Source organism: Zalophus californianus, chromosome 4 (assembly GCF_009762305.2).
Source record: "Zalophus californianus isolate mZalCal1 chromosome 4, mZalCal1.pri.v2, whole genome shotgun sequence".
NCBI lineage: Eukaryota > Metazoa > Chordata > Mammalia > Carnivora > Otariidae > Zalophus > Zalophus californianus.
Window position 1 is genome coordinate 190495014 of NC_045598.1, and position 18790 is coordinate 190513803.

An 18790-nucleotide genomic window follows, 5' to 3' on the forward strand; every position below is an offset into this window, starting at 1 on the left:
CTGTAGTGGTTGTACCATTTTACACTCCTCCCACAGTATGTCTGTTCCTGTTGCTGCACATCCCTTGCCAACACTTGATATTGTAACTTGTCTGAAGTGTAATCCACCCTAGTCAGGTGTGATGGTGTCTCTGTGTGTTTCTAATTTGTATTTGCTCAGTGATGGTGTTGAGCACCTTCTCATGTGCATATTGCCATTTTGCCTCATCTTTTGTGATGTGTCTTTACATCTTTTGCCCATTTTTAAATTGGGTGGTTTGTCTTTTTTTTTTTTTTTAAGATTTTATTTATTTGACAGCTCCAGCAGGGGGGAGTGGCCAGCAGAGGGAGAGGGAGAAGCAGACTCCCCGCTGAGCAGGGGCGACCGATGCAGGCTCGATCCCAGGACCCTGGGATCATGACCTGAAGCAAAGGCAGATGCTTAACTGAGTGAGCCACCCAGGCGCCCCATGTGGTGGTTTGTCTTCTTACTACCGACTTGTAAGACTCTTCTATTTCGTAGATGAAAGTCTCTTTCCAAATATGTTTTCATTATGAATACTTTTAGTCTTTGGCTTCCCTTTTCATTTCTTTTGGGCGGGAGGGGCAGTGGGAGAGGGAGAGAATCTCTTCGTTTTCTTAATGTATCTTTTGAAGATAAGATTTAAAAATATTTTTAATTAAGTCCACAGAAATTTTTATAGTTTATGCTTCTTGAGTTCTGTCTAGGTTTTTAAAAAGCTGTTTTCCAGTTGTTATTGCTAGTGTGTAGAAAACATTTGATTTTGGCTTGTTGACCTTGTATCCTGCAACCTAGATGGATTCACTTATTAGTTCCACTAATCTTTAGAATATCTAGATTCTTTTTTTTTTAGATTTATTTAGAGAATGTAAGTGGGGGGAGGGGCAGAGGGAGAGAGAGACAGTCTTTTTTTTTAATAGATTTTATTTATGAGAGGGGGAGAGCTCAAGCAGGGGAGGAGCAGAGGGATAGGGAGAGCAGACTCCCCGCTGAGCAGGGAGCCCTACGTGGGGCTGGATCCCAGGATCCCGGGACCATATCCTGAGCCAAAGACAGACACTTAACCAACCGAGCCCCCCAGGTACCCCTGGAGAGAGAATCTTAAGCAGACTCCCTGCTGAGTGTGGAGCCTGACACAGGACTTGAACCCACAACCCTCAGGTCATGACCTGAGCCGAAATCAAGAGCCAGACGCTTAACAGACTAAGCCACCCAGGCGCCCCTGTATTTCCAGATTCTTTAGCATTTCCTAGGCAGATAGTCAAAGAATTTTACTTTTTCCTTTCTAATTTATATAGACTTGGTCTGCCCACATCTTTTTTCTGAAGTTGTTTGTGTAATAATATTATTTCTTCTTTATTTTTTTAATTTTTTAAAAAGATTTTATTTATTTGACAAGAGAGAGACACCACGAGAGACGGAACACAAGCAGGGGGCGTGGGAGAGGAAGAAGCAGGCTTCCGGCCAAGCAGAGAGCCCGATGCGGGGCTCGATCCCAGGTCCCCAGGACCATGACCTGAGCCAAAGGCAGACGCTTAACAACTGAGCCACTTAGTCGCCCCTATTATTTCTTCTTTAAATGTTTGATAAATTTCACTGGTGAAACCCTGGGGATTTCTTTGTTAGAAAATTACAAATTCAATTTTTCTAATAGATAGCACTTGCGATTTTTCCATTCTTGTGCCAATTTTGGTAACTTTGGTAACATGCTTATCTTTCAAGGAATTACTTATTTTATCTAATATATTATTGGCATAAAGTTCAAAACATTCCATTTTTATATTTTGTGCTATTTTACAATCTGTTAATTAGTTTTATTTTTATTTTTTTAAGATTATTTATTTGACAGAGACACAGCGAGAGAGGGAACACAAGCAGGTGGAGTGGGAGAGGGAGAAGCAGGCTTCCCGCAGAGCAGGGAGCCCGATGCGGGGCTCGATCCCAGGACCCTGGGATCACGACCTGAGCCAACGGCAGACGCCCAACGACTGAGCCACCCAGGCACCCCTTAATTAGTTATATTTTAAACGAATTTCCCTCTTCCTGGTGTTGGTGATCTCTGTCTTCCTCTGCTCTTTCATCAATCTAACCAGAGATTTACCAATGTGGTTGCTGCTTCTATTTTTTTAAAAGATTTTATTTATTTGAGAGAGAGAATGAGAGATAGCATGAGAGGGAAGAGGGTCAGAGGGAGAAGCAGACTCCCTGCCGAGCAGGGAGCCCGATGTGGGACTCGATCCCGGGACTCCAGGATCATGACCTGAGCCAAAGGCAGCTGCTCAACCAACTGAGCCACCCAGGCGCCCTGATTGCTGCTGCTGCTTTTTTTTTTTTTTTTTTAAGATTTTGTTTATTTATTTGACAGAGACATAGCGAGAGAGGGAACACAAGCAGGGGCAGCGGAAGAGGGAGAAGCAGGCTTCCCGCTGAGTGGGGAGCCCGATGCAGGGCTCGATTCCAGGACCCTGGGATCATATCCTGAGCCGAAGGCAGACGCTTAACGCCTGAGCCACCCAGGCGCCCCTTGATTGCTGCTTCTAAAGAAGTAGCTTGGGATGCCCTGAGATCCCTGAGATCATGACCTGAGCTGAAATCAAGAGTCAGTCACTTAACTGAGCCACCCAGGTGCCCCTGAAAAAGTATTTTCTGATTTCTTGTGATTTTGACTATGGCTTATGTAGAAGTCTGTTTAATTTCCAAATGCTTGGGGCATTTTTCAAATATATTTTTATTACTGATTCCTAATTTAATTCCATCATGTAATTGGACAATATACTATGTATATGAACTTTTTTAAATTCAGGACTTGTTTTATGGCCCAAATGATGGCTTATTTTGGTGAATGTTCCATGTGCCCTTGAAAAGCATCTGTGTTATGCCATTGTTTGGGTGTGAGTATTCTACACATGGCACTTAGGTCACATTGTCTGGTTTGCTTGTTCAAGTTTCCTCTATCTTTCCTGATTTTCTTTCTACTTTTTGGTCATTGAGAAAGGAGTGTTGAACTCACTAATTATAATTGTGGGTTTGTCTTGTTCTCCTTTAACATCAACTTTTATGTGTTTTGCAGCTCTGGATTTGGGTACTTAAATACTTAAAATTGTTGGTTTTTTGATGACCCTATGTTTATCTCTGGTATTTTTTTTTTAAACCTGAAATCCGCTGTGTCTGCTATATAATGCATCTAGTTTTGGGTTTATGATTAGTGCTTCCAGGGTATAATTGTTCTTTTTTTTTTTATTAAAAGATTTTATTTATTTATTTGAGACAGAATGAGAGAGAGAGAGCACATGAGAGGGGGGAGGGTCAGAGGGAGAAGCAGACTCCCCGCCGAGCAGGGAGCCCGACGCGGGACTCGATCCCGGGACTCCAGGATCATGACCTGAGCCGAAGGCAGTCGCTTAACCAACTGAGCCACCCAGGCGCCCATGTTCTTTTTTTTTTTAACTTATGTATGTCAGTATATTTAAAGTGTATTTCTTGGAGACAGCTTACAGCTGGGTCTTGCTTTTTCATCCAGTATGGTAAGTAGTATTTTAACTGGTGAACTTCATCTGTTTACTTTCAATATTGATATGGCTGATTTTATTTATTTTTTAAAAGATTTTATTTGATTGGGAGAGAGAGTGAGCACAAAGAGAGGGAGCTGCAGAGAGAGAGGGAAAAGTAGGCTCCCCACCGAGCAGAGAGGCTGACATGGGGCTCCATCCCAGGACCCTGGGATCACGACCTGAGCCAAAGGCAGAAGCTTAACCGACTGAGCCACCCACGCGTCCCTGTATAGCTGATATTAGAACTCCCATCCTGCTGTTTTCTGTTGGTCATCTGTTCTTTATCCCCATTTTCCTGACTTCTTTTGGGTTGAGTAGTTTTTGTTACTTCATTTTATCTTCCCTATTTTCCTATTTGCTGTACCTGTTTGTTTAGTTTGTTGCTTTCCATCTTATAGTGTGTATACACTATAAGTGTATACTTATACCTAGTCTCCTTTCACAGACAATGTAAGAAATTTGCAATATTCTTTCATGTCCCCTGCCCATCCTTTGAGTGTCCTTTGTTGTGCATTTTTACTGTTAAATGCGTTCTAATGGCCATACCATAATTATTTTTACTTTAAACGGTTACTTTTTTTATTTTAAAGATTTTATTTACTTGAGAGAGAGAGTGCATGGTCGAATAAGCAGGGGGAGGGGCAGAGGCAGAGGGAGAAGCAGGCTCCCTGCTGAGCAGGGAGCAGAACACAGGGCTCCATCCCAGGACTCTGGGATCATGACCTGCGCTAAGGCAGATACCCAACCGACTGAGCCAACCAGGCGCCCCTAAACAGTTATCTTTTACTGAAATTTTAACATTAGAAGAAAGAGGCTTTTACATTTACCCACATATTTGCTATTTCTGGCCCAAGCTTACATTTTGCTTCCTGCGGCCTGAATAATGTGCTTTATCATTTATTTTATTGCAGGTACCCCAAGGAAAGTTTCAGCTCTGATCTGCTGAAAATATCTATATTTTGTCTTCAGTTTTGAGGGATACTTTTGCTGGATATGAAGTTTTAGGGTGACGGGTTTTCTTTCATTACCTTGAAGATGTTCTTCCATCGTCTTCTGGCTCGCATTATTTCTGATGAAAACTTTGCAGTCATCTCTGCCTTTGTTTCTTGTTCATGTCTTTTTCTCCTCTAGGTACTTCTAAGATTTTATCAGTGGCTTTCAGCCATTTGGTTATGATGTGCGTTGGTGAGTTTTTTTTTTTTAAAGATTTTATTTATTTATTCATGAGAGACGGGGGGGGGGGGGGGCAGAGGGAGAAGCAGGCTCCCAAGGAGCAGGGAGCCCGATGCGGGACCCGATCCCAGGACTCTGGGATCATGACCTGAGCCGAAGGCAGATGCCCAACCATCTGAGCCACCCAGGTGCCCCTGCGTTGGTGAGTTTTTGTTTTCATCCTGATCAGGGTTTATTGGCTTTGTATTTGTTTATTGGTTTTGGATTTATTATTTTCATCAAATTTGGAATCTTTTCCATTCTGGCTTTCTCTCTCTCTCTCTTTTTTTTAAGATTCAGTTTTTAAGTAATCTGTACCCCCAACGTGGGGCTCGAACTCACAGTCCTGAGATCAAGAGTCCCATGCTCCTGCTCCTCCAACTGAGCCTGCCAGGTGCCCTTCCATTACAGTTTCTGAATGGTGACGGGTGGGGCTGAGTGTTACGGGGTCAAGTCTTGCCCTGCTTTGGGATGTGGGGCGTGCCCTGGTGTGCAGCATGTGATGGACATGTGCTGTCAACCAAGTTGCTGGGGCAGTAGCAGGAGAGGGAAGCTAGGTGGAGCATTGTCCCAGGTAAGGCAAGAGGACTCAGGGCTAGGTGTCCGCAGACCCCAGGGGTATAGGGACATTGGATCAGGACTTGGGCTAAGGGGTCTCCTGCTGCACTGGACTGCTGGCATCCCAGTTACTCCCCATGCCACCATCCCCTCACCAAGGGAATGAGCCAAAGCCACGTGCCAGAGCACATGCCTTCCTGGGTAAGGTCTTCCCGTCCATAAACCAGGTCACTGGACTTCCTGTGTGGGGTCTGCACACCCTCCTAGCTCTTCCTGGGATGGCGTTATCCCCCTAGGTCATCCGTCTTGGGGTCTCCAATTCCCACTTGGTCTTTAGGAGGGGTTCACGTAGTGTGCTAGGTCTCCCCATCTCCCCAACCTTTGACAAGTACCATGATAGTCACAGTGTGCTCTATGCAGAGGGAACCAGGTGGAGGCCCCAGAAGCAGCAAGATCAGCCCTGGGTATGGTTCAGCATCACCTGGAGAGGTTTTTTTTAAGACTTTTTTTATTTGACAGAGAGAGAACACAAGCAGAGTGGGAGCAGCAGAGGGAGAGGGAGAAGCAGTCTCCCCCGCTGAGCAGGAAGCCTGAGCAGGGCTTAATTCCAGGACCCCGAGAAAATGACCTGAGCCGAAGGCAGACACAACCAACTGAGCCACTCAGGCGCCCCTCCCTGGAGAGTTTTAACAGTCCCTGGGGTAACCCAACTGGAACACAGCTGATTTAATGAGTTCAGGCATCCTCCACAGTCACATTTTTATTCTTAAACTTTTTGAGATAATTACAGATTTATATCCACGTGTAAGGTATAATACAGAGTTTCTGTGTTCTCTTTACCCTCCTTACGCCAATGGCAGCATCTTGAAGACTGCAGTACCACATTACAACTGGGAGATTGACACTGATATCAAGATACAGAAGATTTGCTTACCAGAAGATCTCTCACTACCCTTTTATAGCCATACTTCCCTTCTGCCTAAAATCCCTCCTTCTCAGCTAGCAATCATTAATGTTTTCTCTGCTTCTATAATTTTGTCATATCAACAATGTTATATAAATGGAATCATGCAGTATTATGGACTCAATCTGTTGGGGCCAGATCTCCAGCTTCCAAGGGTATAAAATCTGGCGGTAGGTACTAGCATAAAGACAGACATACGGACCATTGGAATAGAGTAAAGCCCGGAAATAAACTGTTTTATATAGAGTCAGATGATTTTTACCAATGGTGCCAAGAACATTCAGTGGGGAAAGGACAGTCTTTTCAACAAATGGTGCTGGGAAAACTGGACATCCGTGTTCAAAAGAAGGGACATTGGGTGCTTACCTAACACCATATATAAAAATTAACTGCAAGTGAATCAGAGACTTAATAGCTAAAGCCATAAGACTTCTAGGAGAAGATGTAGGGGAGAACCTTCACGACATTGGATCTGGTGATGATTTCTTGGATATGACACCAAACAGGCAACAAAAGCAAAAATAGATCTATGTTACTTCATCAAAATTAAAAACTTGTGCCTCAAGGACACTATCAACAGAGAAAAAGGCAACCCACAGAATGGGAGGAAGATACTTGCAAATCACTTATCTAATTAAAGACCAATACCTGGAATATATAAAGGGCTCCTCAAAACAGCAGCAACAAAACTGAATTGGAAAATGGGCAAAGGACTTCAATAAACATTTCTCCAAAGAAGGTATCTGAGTGGCCGATAAGCACATGAGAAGATGCTTGGTATCATTAATCACTAGGGAAACGCGTATCTGAATGACAATGAGATACTACTTCACACCTGTTAGGATGGCCACCATGAACATTAACAAGTGTTGGTGAGAATGTTGTGTGCTGTTGGTGGGAATGTGAACTGGCACAGCCCTGTTGGAAAACAGTAGGACCGGTCATCAGAAAGTTGAAAATAAGAGTTACCATTTGACCCAGCAATTCCACTTGTGGGTAAATACTGAAAAGAAGTGAAAGCAGGGCCTTGCACACCCATGTCCATAGCAGCACAAGGGCCAAGAGGTGGAAGCTATCCAAGTGTCCATCAAGAGATGAATGGATGAACAAAATGTGGTTTACCCATACAATGGAATATTACTCAAGAAAGTCCTGTCAGATGCTACAACATGAGGGAAATGTGAGGACTCACCCCAAGTGAACTAAGCCTGTCACTGAGAGACCAATACTGCCTGAGTCCACTTACTCTGAGGCACTTAATTATAAAGACCGGAAGTGGAATGTGGTCGTCCGGAACTGGGGGTGGAAGTGGTGGTTTTATGGGTACAGAGTTCCTCTTTTGCAAGACCAAGAGTTTGGAGCTTGGGGCCGCCTGGCTGGCTCAGTCTGTGGGGCATACAACTCTTCATCCCAGGGTCCTGGGTTCAAGCCCCACATTGGGCGTAAAACCTACCTAAAATTAAAAAAATAAGACTCTGGAGCTTATATGCACAACACTGTGAGTGTACTTAATATTAGTGCACTGTGCCGTTAAGAATGATTACAACGATGAATTCCGAGTTTTGTGTATTTTACCACAATCCAAAATAAGAAACCATAAAGGTCAGCGCGCACCCCAGCGGGCCAAACATGTCGGAGTTGGCGACCCAGCGGCCCCGGGGAAGCGGTCACCAGCGCCCGGGGCAGCGAGGGAGCGCGCCAGCGGAGAGCCAGTGGGCTCCGGCGGGGACCTGATGGACACAGCACGCCCCTGCAGGGACGGGGCCCGAGCGGCTGGACACGAGGGACCCCCCCCCCCCCGGTACGGAAGGCCTCGGGAAGCGGCACCATGGCCCTTCCAGCCTCCTGTCCGCGCAGCGCCCCGCACACCTGGGGAAGGGACTGGAGACCAGCGGCGGGGCGCGGGGCGCTCAGGGGCTCCGCCGGCGGTCGGGCCGGCTGGGGAGGAGAGCGGGGTCGAGCCAGCTTCCCCAGCGCCCAGCTGACCCCCTGCCGGCACCACCGAGACGCCCCTCCGCCTCCGGCGGCGGGAGAAGCAATTCCGTCGGGAAAGTTTGTGGAGGCTGGGGCCACGGGGCGATGGCTGCGCTGGAGGCTCGCGCGGGGATCCAGACTCTGTCCCGCTCCCTGCGCCTCCTTCGCGGCCCCGCCGGGAAGGCGAGTGTCCACAGGTGGGAGCCCTTCCTCTGCCCGCGCTGCGTCCCCCACAGGTCCGCGTCTGCACTCCCTAAAGCGCCCCCGCCTGCCCGCGTTGGCCCTCCGTGCCCGCGGCCAGCCCCCTTCCCGCCCCGCGGCCCGCGCGGCGTCGCCCGGCGGCCTGCCCCACCCGTTTCCGTTCGGCTGCTGCTGCTATGTGCACCGCAGGGGGATCTTTCCAAGGTGTAGCTCATCCCCGTATCCTCCTGTGTCAGTCCTTGCTGCATTGCCCGGGAAACCACGGCCGGGGACGGCGTGCGTGCGCTGGCCCCAGGCTGCTGGCCCCCGCTGCGGTCGGGGCACCGGGTGTCCCCGCTTCAGCTCCTTCCCCGCTACAGGCAGGGCACCGGGTGTCCCGGGTCTCAGCGCACAGGGGATGCCCAGTTCAAGGGGCTGTGCTGAGGGTGTCACGGTGTCACGGGGATGATCGGGATGATCGTTAGCTTTGGAGGGGCTCAGGGCCTCTCCCACAAACACTGTAACTCGGCTCCGTGCACATTTTCCTGTGTTTGCAGGCCATCCTGTATCTTTTGGTGAAGTGTTCAAATATTTTCCTCATTTTAAGCTTTCTTGTTCTTCTTGTTATTGATTTATAGCACTTCTAGTTCTGGATAGGAGTTTTTTCTAAGAAATGTATATTGAGAATATTTTCTCCCAGTCTGTGTGTGGCTTGCTTTTTCATTGAATTGTCTTTTGATAAGCAGAAAATTTTAATTTTGATAAAGCCCAATAGGAAATTTTTTTTCTTTTAATCTGAGTGTCTTGGGGTCCCAGGAAAGAAATCTTTGCTTGCCCCAAGGTTATGCGGATTCTCTGCTGTTTTCTTCTGGAAGTTTTATAGTTTCAGCTTTCACATTTACTTCCGTGATCCATCTTAAATTAATTTTGGGTATGGGGTGAGGTAGTGGTGTTAAGGTTAATATCTTCCCCTATTGTCCTGGCACTCTAAAAAAAACAAAACAAACCCTTTCCTTTGCCCTTTGAATTGCATTGGTGTGGTTGTCACAAGACATTTAACTCTCTGCGTTTGTGCATTCCGCTTGTCTCTTCAAGCCACGCGCCTGTATATGCCAGTACCCCACATCTCAATTACTGGAGCTTGACATTTGTCCTAGAACCAAGTAGTGTAAGTCTTCCCACTTTGTTTTTCAAGATTGGTTGTTTGAGGTCCTTTGCATTTCCATATACATTTTATAATCAGCCTGTACGTTTCTACAAAAAAGCCTGCCGTGATTTTGCTTGGAGTGGTGTTGAATTTCTTTTCTTTTTTTTTTTTTTAAAGATTTTTTATTTATTTATTTGTGAGAGAGAATGAGCTAGAGAGAGAGAGAGCATGAGAGGGGGGAGGGTCAGAGGGAGAAGCAGACTCCCTGCTGAGCAGGGAGCCCGACATGGGACTCGATCCAGGGACTCCAGGATCATGACCTGAGCCGAAGGCAGTCGCCTAACCAACTGAGCCACCCAGGCACCCGGTGTTGAATTTCTAAATCAGTTAGGGACAATTGAAAGCTTAAGACCCACAAACATGGGATGCCACTCAGTTTATTTCTGTCTTCAAGTTTGCTTAGCATTGTTTGTAGTTTGGAGAGTAGAGGATTGCACATCTCTTGTTCAATGTATTGCAGCCTTTGTTTTTCTCCCACAGCTCCAAGCAGTTAACTAAATTGCGATGCTGTGTGTCTGGACATAGTGTCAGATCCCACTGATTGAGGGCTCAATCCTACAAGTCTGCCCTCCAACTTTAGACACCAATCTCAAGTATGGGCTGCCACCTGTGCTTCTGATGGAGTTGACTATAGATCAAAGGTTACCAGGACCCCTTCCTTGGGTTCAATTAATTTGCTCACGGAACTCAGGAAAACATTTCACTTCCTAGATTACCAGTTTCCTAGAAAAGGATGCTGCTCAGGAACAGCCAGATGGAAGAGATGCACAGATCTCCCACATGTTCTGAGTACTCCAATCTCCCCCAAATCTCCAGGTGTTCACCAACCTGGAAGCTTTCTAAACCTGTCCCTTTTTGGTGTTTGTGGAGGTTCATTATATAGGATATATATAATGATTGGGACCTCCAGGCCCTCTCCCCTCCTGCGGCGGGGGGTGGGGGATGAAAAGTCCCAACCCTCTAGTTGCCCCTGTCCTGTGGTTCAAAGGGCCTTTTCCAGTCACTTCATTAGCAGAAGCATGGAAAGGGCTCCCCTGGACAGAAGATACTCCGGTCATTCAGGAAGTGCCACGGGTTCAAGCTTTGTGCCAGGAACTGGGAATTTCTTATACCACACTAAGTATTTGACTTTTTGTTGTTGTTACTTAGAAATTTTTTATTTCATTTTCCCAGTATTCATTGCTATTAGAAACGTAATGGATTTTTATATTCTTTGACCTCACTTAATTCACTCATTAGCTCTAGTTTTTATTTGAAGATTTCATAGGATTTTCCTAGAAACACAGTCAGGTCATCCTTGGATAATAACAGTTTTACTTCTTTCTCTGTCATCTTAAGGGCTGGATTTTTCTTACTTTCATGCACTGGCTCGGACTTTCAATAGAAGCTGAGGGGGAAGCTATGAGAGTGGGCAGCCTTGCCTTATTCTGGATCTGAGAGGGACGGTGTTCAGTATTTGTTAAACATGATAGTAGCTGCAGGTTTGTCTGCTGGAGGAGGCTCTCTTGTGTTCCTTGTTTGCTGAGAGTTTTTGTCAGAATTGGATGCTGAATTTGAACAAATGCCTTTTCTGCATCTGTTGAGGTAATTGTATGGTTTGATTGGGTTTTCTCGTTCATTCTGTGTTTTTAAGGTGGGGAGGGGCAGAGGGAGAGAGAGAATCTTAAGCAGGCTCAGCACAGAGCCTGACACCAGGCTTGATCTCATGACCCTGAGATAATGACCTGAGCCAAAATCAAGAGTCTGACACTTAACAGACTGAGCCCCCCAGGCACTGCTCCTTCATCCTGTTAATGTGGTGGATTATGTTGCTTCCTTTTCAAGTGACTTAGGAAAAAGTTGGGGAAGACATTTGATTACAGGGGATGCCTTGCTCCTGAAAATGTAAAGAAAATCTCCAATTGAAGAACATAGTCAGGAAAACATTTAACACCCACTGAGTGTCAAAAGGAAAAACCGAATGAACATTTGTCAGAACTTTCAGACGGAGTAGCTGTTGGGGCGGAGGGCGGGACAAGTGAAGCAGGTATGAGTGGAGAGAGCGCTGACTGCATGAACGTCGCTGGACGAAGGCGTTGTTCCAGGAAGTGGTCATGTCCTCCTCTGGCTCCCTCCAGACCTGGAGTCACTAACTCCGGCAAACCAAGGTCAAACCTATGTTGCGTTCTTGGGGTCAACTCCATTTGGTCACGACACAGAGTTCTTTGTATAAGTTGCTGTGTCAGGCTTCCTGATGTTTTGTTAAGGATATGTGTGTCTGGGGCTCCTGGGGGTGCAGACTGGCCTCCGACTCTTGGTTTCACCTCAGGTCACGATCTCAGGGCCATGAGTTCGAGCCCTGCTCAGGCTCCGTGCTCAGTGGGGAGTCTACTTGACCTTCTCTCCCTCTGACCCTCCCCCAACCCTGCTCGTGCTCTCCCTCTCGCTCTCTCTCTCAAATAAATAAATCTTTAAAAAAATAGTATCTGTGCTTATGAGAGAGACTGGCCTGTGATTTTCTTGTCCTTTTGTGTCGTTATCAGGTTTTGGCGTCCCAGCTTTGCTGGCCTTCAGGAGGCCGGCTGGACGGTATTTGCCCGTCCTCTGCTCTCTTAGAGGCTTCGGAGGCCAGTGCTGCTCTTTCTTAAGGGTTTGGTAGAGTTCACCCGGGAGTCAGCTGGGGCTGCTACTTTCTCCAGCGAAAGTCTGTTTCTTTCTCTTTTCTCAGTTTCATAATGTGCCTTGGAGGGAATTTATCCATTGCACCCAGTGGCTGAGCTTGGTGGACCTTTCCTCCGCATGGTTCTTTATGATTCTGTTGGTGTGTGTGGGGTCTGGAGTGAGGCCTCGTTCTTTCATCCCTGGTACGGGGAACTAGGCACCTTCCTCCAGCTGGTTTGTCCCTTCTTGGGGACTGGCCTCCCCTGTATCTTGGGGTTCCTGCTTTGCCTGGGAAAGACACAGGAGCCCCTGGCGGCAGGAGGAACATGGCGACTCTGAGGAGGGCGGCTCTGAACAGAGCTGGGGGCAGAAGCTGGGGCTGAGCAGACCCTGGCTGCACAGTGTAGGGGAGGTTGTGGCTTAGTCCCCCAACCCGGTGAAGAATAACGAGGCTCTATAGGAAGGGTAATGAGGAAGGAGGGGCCGCACCATCGTGGTTCTGGGGGAAGGCTGCATCGTGTCCTTATCTGTGGGGAAGTGCGTGAGGATGTCTCTGCATGCAGTGTCATGGGTGTGGGCTGTCCTGGTCCCATGTCCTGGGGAGGAACCCAGGCTGTCTCAGTGGGCTTTTAGCCCCAAATTCTCCAGGCACGTGGTTGCAGCAGAGCTGTTGGCTTTCAGCCCTAAATGGCTGGTCTCAGCCATCATTTGGTGTCAGACTATGGCTTTCTGGAATGTCTGAGTCCTTGCGTATGGGAGGTGAAACTCAGTAGCGGCCAGCTTTCCCATTTTTTTTACACTGATGCCAGCCCCTCCCCACCCTCAAATTCACCTTCCATTCTGGAGCAGACCCTACAAAAGCACTCATGTAACGGGTTTTTCCCGACTCCCCCTTGGTCCACTGAGCAGGTGCAGCTCTAGGAGGGGCCTCTGGACTGCAGCCTCGCTCACTTTCATCGTCTCCCCAGGTCAGCTGCTTCTCTGCACCTGCCTTTCCCCAGAGGGCCCCCCCCCACCGTCTCCCCATAGATGTGCCCCAGGTGAGCCCCCAGTGCCCAGCCCCTCCACGGGGAGGGACTCCTGATGGTGGCTTAGGAGATCAGCAGCTGCCTGCTCACTGGTTCTCGTTTATGGAGTTGGGGGAATGTGATCCGTTTACATTAAGACCATGGTAGGTGGGGGCGTCTGACTCTTGATTTCAGCTCAGGTGATGATCTCAGGGTCCTGGGATCAAGCCCTGCATCAGTCTCCATGCTCAGCATGGAATCTGCTTGAGGGTTTCTCTCTCTCTCTCTCTGCCCCTTCCCCTGTTCGCTCTCTCTCCATAAAATAAGTAAGTAAATCTTAAAACAAAACAAAACAAAAAAAAGACCATGGTAGGTGTCCTAGAGAACGGCCCTCCTAGGCACTAGGTTGGCAAGAGTGGCCATAACTCAGTCCCGCAGGGATGTTTTATGTGTTTTTCTCCCACTCTGGGGATTAGAAGTCCCACATCAGGTCCCTGCCTTGTTGGGCTCTGGTGGGAACCCACTTCTGGGCTCATCGACGGCTGCCTGGGGGAGAGGAAGCGAGGGAGTAAGCTCTGGGGTGTCTCCTCTTACAAGGACACTAATGCTATGACATCAGGGCCCCACCTTCCAATACAGCCATCCCGGGGCTCAGGGATCCACATATGAATTTGCGGGGACCCAAACAGTCCGTAACAGGTGCCTTCCCTGGCACCTAACCTGCAGGCCTCTTGAGGGTTTTCCTCCTTGGAGACCGTCTCCCTTCTTTTCTTCCAGCCTAAACATGTGAGTTTTAGCGTCTTCATTTCCCACTGTCCTGCAGCCTCACGAATGGCCATGTCTGACGTCCTGCTCCCGGTGGGGAGCTGCCTGTGTTGCGGGACCCAGTGACCTTCGAGGAGGTGTCCACACAGTTCCCAGGGGAGCAGTGGCGGTATCAGGACCCTGGCCAGTGGGCCCTGTCCTGGGACATGATGCTGGACAATTTCGGGAGGAGCTCGGCTTCTCTGGGGAAGGGCTGTGCCGTTGGCCTCCAGAGCCTGTCCGGTGCCTGGCTGGCCCTGGGGCCTCGAGGCTAGGCTAAGGGGCCGGAAACACAAGTTCTTGTTTTATGTGCTGTAAAGGGGCCATCCTGGCTGACTCTGGCCAAGGGCATTTCCCCATTGCTCCTCTGGAAGCAGCCCCATCTTCCTCCTTTGAGTTGCTGGAAACTTCTGGGGCCTTTCTCACCAACAGGGTCATGGGGGGGCCATCTTGCTTGACTCGCTGCCCCAATTCTCTTCTCCATTTCTAGTGTCTCTGCTTTGGGGTGACTTCTCTAGAGGAACCCCCACAGGCTGGCCTGAGCCCTGGCACCCTCACTTTGTACCTTTTCTCTCCTTTGAGAGGGATTCTGTGGCCCCAGACCAGACCCCATCTCTCCTGGAACAGAGAGAGAGATGAGCCGTGGGTTGAGGAGCGTGAGGGACCCGAGTTTCAGGAATCCCAGAGGAGTTGCTGCCCAGGTGAGCCCTCTGGGGAAGCCCGACACACCGCATCCCTGATGGCGTTTTCCTCTCCCACTGGAATGGGGCGGAGGGGAGCTGCTTTGTAATCTGGACTATAGGACCCACGGGGCACGGCAGGCCACGTTCCTGCACCAAGCACTTCTCTGGGGAGCACCAAGCGCGTGGGGCTGTGTGAGGCGGGACAGGCGGCAGGTGCAGCGCACAGTCTGGGTGGGGTCTGTGGGGCCCATGCCGTCCTGTGGAGACTCCAGTGTAGGTAGTCGCAGGACGAGGCCAGGAGGCTGACACGCCTGCTGCAGGGTCTCCACGTGTGGCCTCGGCAGGTGCTTTATTCCGTGTGCCTGTTTGCTCTTTGGTAAAATTGAGGTGATGATGGTGCCTCCCTCCGTTAGGTGAGGTGGTGGCCGCACGCCGGTTTGGTTTTGCTTTCAGATCCTTTCACAAGTGCAATGAAACGGACGTGTGAGGCGAGCCAGGGAGATACCGGACGGCGAGGGTCCCCAGGCGGAGAGGGTGTTGGGCACCTGGTCGGAAGGATGCTTACAGCCTGGAGGGCGAGTGGCCCAGAACCATACGGGGCTGCACGGCTTCTTGTCTCCTGTGCCAGCCGCCGGGCAGGGCCCTTGCTGCTGGGACGCCCCAGCCAACTGCACTGTCTGGGGGCCCACCTGCCACTGCCCTCAAGCTCACTGAGTATCAGGGAATGGCAGGGGACGCCACACTTTATTTTCAGTTTTCTGCCATTTATAGTTTGCTCCTTTGTCCCTCCCGAACCACTTGCTTGGAGTGAGTCCCTCATTCGACTGACCTGAGCTGATGCGACAGACTTTCTTCTGGGAGCTTCTCTTCTGTTTGCTGGCCGCTCTGCCTGCTCCCAGCTCTGTCAGTGTCTGTGCCCCTTCACCAAGGAGACACTGTCATCGGCCAATGTCAACTCACATGGAAGTCCACAGGCATGAGAAAGCCGAGGCGCTGCCTTTGGGAAGAGCTTTGCTCTGAACCGGGTGGCCGTGCAGCTTCTTGGCATTGCAGCCGGACGGCGCAGGGAGTGCAGGCTGTGCTGCGGGCAGTGGCCGGCCTCAGAGCCTCGGGGACGTCCCACTGAGGGGCAGACATTTATCTGTGACACGGGTCACACTTGGCTTCTTGCTCGCCAGACGGTTCCCCACAGAGCCGCGTCCTTCACAGGCTTTGGATGGGGCCAGGCCTTCTGGTGGGTCTCCAACCTTCCACAGTACCAGGGAGAGCACACAAGTGAGAAGCCCTTCAGCTGCGAGGTGTGTGGACAGGCTTCGGCCAGCACCACGTGGTCCACCCTGAACACAGGCCAGACCCGTGGCGGCTGTGGGAAAGCCTTCAGGCAGAGGTGGAACCTCCCCCAGCATCAGCTGGGTGCAGTGGGGAGTGGCCGTGCAGGTGCACCCACGTGGCCGGGCCTTCCGGTGACCCAAGGGCAGCGGCATCAGCACACACTGCTCCTGACCGGGAGGCCCTGCGAGTGTGGCCCCTGGAGGAAGGCTTCCCACCTGGGCTTCTCACGGCAGCAGAGGGGAGGGGTCCCAACGCCCCGTGTGTCCCGTCCCTGGCCAGGCGCTGCGGTTGCCCCTGACAGCCTGGAGGGAGGAAGCCTGCCAGGTCCTCGAGTGGCCGGGTAGCCCCCCGGCCCCTGAGCGGCCTCACTGGAGGAGGCGGGCTGTGGGCCTGGTGCCCCTGCCCACCCCTTCCTGCCCCTGTCTCTCCACCACACTCCGCAATAGGTCTGGGTCTTCCAACTTGCGCCCCGTGGTCTGGCCCGTGGCCCCCAGAAGCGGGGGGCCCTCCTGTGGCCGGGACCTTTGTCATTTGCGAGCATGTCAGAGGATCAGAAAGTCACCTTCGTTAGCAGCTGGAACTCACGACGAGAGTTGTGCTCCGCAAATCCTTTGTGTGCGGACAAAGCATCCCGTGCGGTGCAGGCGTGGGGCCAGCGTGTCCCCAGGGCTGTGGGCTCCCTGTTCTGACTCAACCTCTCCAACCACCGATAGTGCATCTTGCTTTTGTTTGTTTACAGTCATGAACACAGGCAGTTGGGACCGTGTGTCTCCCAGTGTCATGTGGCCAGACACCAGTGGATGGCCAGCCAGGCCTGCGTGGGGTCTGCACCATCCTTGTGCTTCACCCCCAGCCCTTTGCTGTCAGGAGCACAACTGAGCCCACACTCAGCTCAGAGTCTGCTTGAGACCCTCTCCCACTGCTCCCACCCTGCCCACAAGCTCACTCACGCTCCCTCTGAGACCGGGGTGCCGGCAGGGTCGGGTTCTGGCGAGGACCATGTCCTGGACTGCAGACGGCCCCCCTTTTCGCTGTTTTCTCACCTTGGGGGGGGAGCTCTGGTGTCTGATCTTATCAGGGCACAAACCCCATCGTGGGGACCCCACCCTCATGACTTCATCTGAACCTAATCACCTCCCAACAGCCCCACCTCCAAATACATCAAATTGGGGCTTCAACATAGGAATTTGGGGGGGGTACACAACTCAGTTCACAGCAGGAGCTTCTCTGGGTCAGTCCCGGCCCACAGACCAGCTGGAGAAGGGCATTTTCCTGCAGGCAGGGCTGGGCATGGCTCCCAAGGCCCCCAGAATAAATGGAAATCTGCCCAATGGAGAGTTTTGAGTGTCTTTTATCCCTAGAATCCAAACGTTTCCAGCAGCATTTGTATTTTCTCCCAGTTTCCGAGCAGTCGGGCAGGGAAGCGGCTGGTTTGTTCCCGCTGATGTGCGGAGCTGTGAGGCCTTCAAGGGGCATTTGAGTGCAGGCGCTAATGGCCTGTTTCGGATCCGTGGGCAAGAAGTGCTGAGGATAACTTTCACAAAGCTCAAGGTCTGTCCTGCAGAAACCAGCTGGCCATGTGTCTGGGTCACCTGTTTCTGGCTTCTCATCTTTCACTTCATGATGCAATTGTGTGGAATTAAATAGGAACAACACAGAATTGTGCAACTATTGTGTCTGATGACACTTACTGACAGATGCGAGTGGGCCGCGCTGGTGCCGAGTGGCGGTGGGACGGGGGTGCGCCAGGCCCCCTGCTGCCCTGGCTCACCTGCGCCGGCTGGCTAGGCCGCAGCGGTGGGCTGAGTCCCGTCTGAAGTTGTCTGTGCTCAGCTTTGCGGGCACATGGTGGGTGAGGGGCCCCCGAGTGACAGGAGGCGGCTGCTCCCCGGTGGGGATCACGAGGGCACCCGCGCAAGGCACCGTGAGGTCTGCATCTCTGCGCTCATAGCTATCACTGAAGCCAGTGTGGACATGGAGAGACGGATGGAAATGCAGGACACGCTAGGGCTTCCGCAAGGGCTAGACGGCACACTGGACACATTTCCTCTTCCTCCTTCGCGAGGCCTCCCCGGCCCCTCCCTCATTTCCGGGAGAATCCTTAGTTCCAGGAACTCGGCATCGCTACTTAGTAAGGAGACTCGATGGCCAGCATGACACTGCGAGAGGAGAGGACGACCGTGGTTGGTGGCTCCGACCAGGTTCCTGTGGGAACTGCCCACGTCCCGCCTTTTCCTGGAAGACCCCTCAGCCATGTACCGCGGGCGGGTCTGCAGTTCGAAGGCATCAGCCCGCTGCAGCCTCCTTTGCCTGTTCCTCTTTATCCACAAACTCTGTGCTCCTGGCGTATTTTGGCTCCGGAGCGCGAGCGCGGAGGTCCGAGAACATCCCACGTCCCCGGGGGGAAGAGTGACCCAGGAGAGGAAGGATCAGCCTTCTCAGGGCAGGCGAGCCTGGCCAGCAGCGCGCCCCCACCCGCCTCACCCGCCCCCATCATGCTGCCCTCTTTTATCTGCATTTATCTGGGGCAGAGGACGCAAGTCCACTTTGCGGCAGAATAGGTGTGCCACTGGGGGTTGACGGGGGAGTCTGCCTGTGACCTGGCCTTCCACCCCCTCTCCCCAAGGGACACTCAGAGCTCCCTGTTGGTTGGCCTGGGCCCCTGTGCCACGTGGAGC